Below are 2,352 nucleotides of genomic sequence, written 5' to 3'. Positions count from 1 at the left end.
AAAGAAACTGATTCATGATTTTACTTCCAGGAATCAATCTTTGCTCTTAACCATTAACTTCAAACACAACAATTTCCTGCTGCTTCGTTTCAAAATGTAATGACTTTATTCTTAAAATGTCTTTGATTCAGTCAGATTATTAAATAGTTAATAGTTAAAGCAGATAATCCACTTGTAGAGATTAATAATGAACTAAAATCCTTCCTGTTGTTCAGGTTGAATCAGTGAATGTAAATGCTGCTCCATGTCTCCATCTAGTGGACTGATAGTAGAAGTGCAGGTTGAATCAGTGAATGTAAATGCTGCTCCATGTCTCCATCTAGTGGACTGATAGTAGAAGTGCAGCAGCTGATGCAGCTTCCTCTGCCTCTCTGCTGTCTGACTGCATTCACCTGACACTGATATGAAGCAGAGAAGAAGAGCCAATCAGAGGAGGAGCAGCTGATCTTTTTCCAGCACTAATGATGTAAAGGATGATCAGAGTTGATGTGCAGATGAATGATGTGTGTTTCCTCTGCAGGTAGAAAGTGTGTGTGAGCTGATGTGAATTCAGCAGCATGGATCAGTGTGAGGACAGACAGGAGGGAGTCCCTCCCTCTAAAACCACTCAGTGTGGGGAAGATGAGAGCCAGAGCAAAGGTCAGAGGTGAGGTCACCGTCTCTAACTGTCCACAGCCCTTTTCACACAGCGTTCACTATTATCAGGCCAAAACAGACGTGGTGATGCTGCTTCATCCAGACTGAACAGATTCACTTTTAATCATCATGTTTCTGTCAGGATCCATCAGAGACTCAGACCAGAACCAGAACCAGAACCAGAACCAGGACCCAGCTGTGTGTCCTTTAAGAGCGATGGGTCAAAGGATGACTTCATTAATTTTAAGTCTCCTGGATCTCCACCATCATGGAGGTGAGCTGTTTCTACCTGCTGTAACTGTTTATATCTGTCATTGTGGCCATGAGACGATACCAAGTTCTGTTGGGCTCTGTTGTCATGGAAACATTTGACAGAATTTCAGGTTATTTTTCTTTCATAAATCAACTTTTGTTGCAAAGTACTCCACCAGAAGTAAATATGAGAACATTTTGAGTTATGATAACAGACGATTCCATCAGGTGTCCATGCATCTGCTGCAATGTCTGACCTGTTGAAAGAGCATAAATAATCTGATATGCTGTTCATTTTGATTCAGAAATTAATGTCTTCAGGAGGAAGAAAACGTCCATCCATTTTCCTACACCCTAATCCCATTGGCCTTGGGAGGGGTGCTGGTGCCTGGAAGAAAACATGTATGTTTTAAAATATTCATAATCGAACACAGAATTCTGCCTTGCCCAAATGAGGCCTACTTTTTAAAATTACAATTAATTTCCAGTTTTCATTGGGAAGGTAACAAGTAGCAGTGATGGTTTGATAAGGACATTTACTTCTTTCCCGGGTCTCTGCCGACTTGTGTCTCTAGTAGCTCCTGTGTGGTGGAAGCACCGGGCAGCACACCATACTGACCTGGGTCATTTGGTCTCATGGCTGTAAGTCAATACATTATCTCCTCCCAGGGGCCACGCTGACAGGCATCCAGGGACCACTCCTTCTCTCCTGTGACACAATGAAAAAGGCCTATTAACATGTCCTGAATTAGAAAATGAACATAACAGTTTGAACTTGCATTTAAAATTTTTAAATGTAAATTTTTTTTCTACAGTGTTTCACTGTTGGGATGTATTATTTGATGAGCGTAATAAATTACACATGTGCAACACATGTGTAACCCTTCTCTGCTTCTCTCAGAGCCAATAGGCCGACTCCACGACAGAAACATTCAGGTTCATTTTATTTATTCTTAGGAAAAGAAAAAAACAAGTTGGTGATTTTCTCCAGTCTAGCAGCTTCTGCCCCCACAGTAACAGACATCAACAGAAAAACGGGATGAGCTGTCAGTTACTGGTTACTATGGTAACCACCCACTGCCATGAGCAACAAAACAGAACTTAAAAATAATAAATGTCTAAATAAACATATAAAAAAATCAAATAAATTTTGACAAACTTCATATTCACAACATTGTTACATTAAAACCCTGTTACACATGTCCAATGTATTGTTGAACATTCAGACAGAAAGTCAAAAAGCTTTTATTGCCCAGCATAGCACCAGAAAACCATAACGAAACCAGAATATTAGATTTGGTTCCTGTGTGCATTGTGAGATCAGTTCAGCAGGAAGGAAAGCTTCATGATGTGGTTGGTGAGATCTGCTGGAACTCAACCAGACTGAGCTGATGTGGACCATCAGAGGTTCTGCTGGTTCTTAGTGGATCAGCAGGAACATTAAATCTTTACTTGGATCATCTG

General features: G+C 40.6%; 1 long non-coding RNA gene across 1 annotated transcript in view; it reads left to right on the top strand.

Moving 5' to 3' along the window:
* LOC106936362 (uncharacterized) overlaps positions 1 to 1,021 on the top strand; it is an 8,498-nt gene extending 7,477 nt beyond the window's left edge. Inside the window, exons 2-3 of the long non-coding RNA XR_001422119.1 lie at positions 521 to 646; positions 779 to 1,021. This is a non-coding gene — a long non-coding RNA (uncharacterized LOC106936362). The remainder of the gene's footprint in view (positions 1 to 520; positions 647 to 778) is intronic.
* Positions 1,022 to 2,352: the final 1,331 nt, after the last annotated feature.

The sequence above is a fragment of the Poecilia latipinna genome, unplaced genomic scaffold (assembly GCF_001443285.1).
Source record: "Poecilia latipinna isolate Pla-1442-1.1 unplaced genomic scaffold, P_latipinna-1.0 Scaffold2126, whole genome shotgun sequence".
NCBI classification, from domain to species: Eukaryota; Metazoa; Chordata; class Actinopteri; order Cyprinodontiformes; family Poeciliidae; genus Poecilia; species Poecilia latipinna.
The sequence above is the reverse complement of the archived record's forward strand: the minus strand, read 5'-3'. Positions and strand labels throughout refer to the sequence as shown.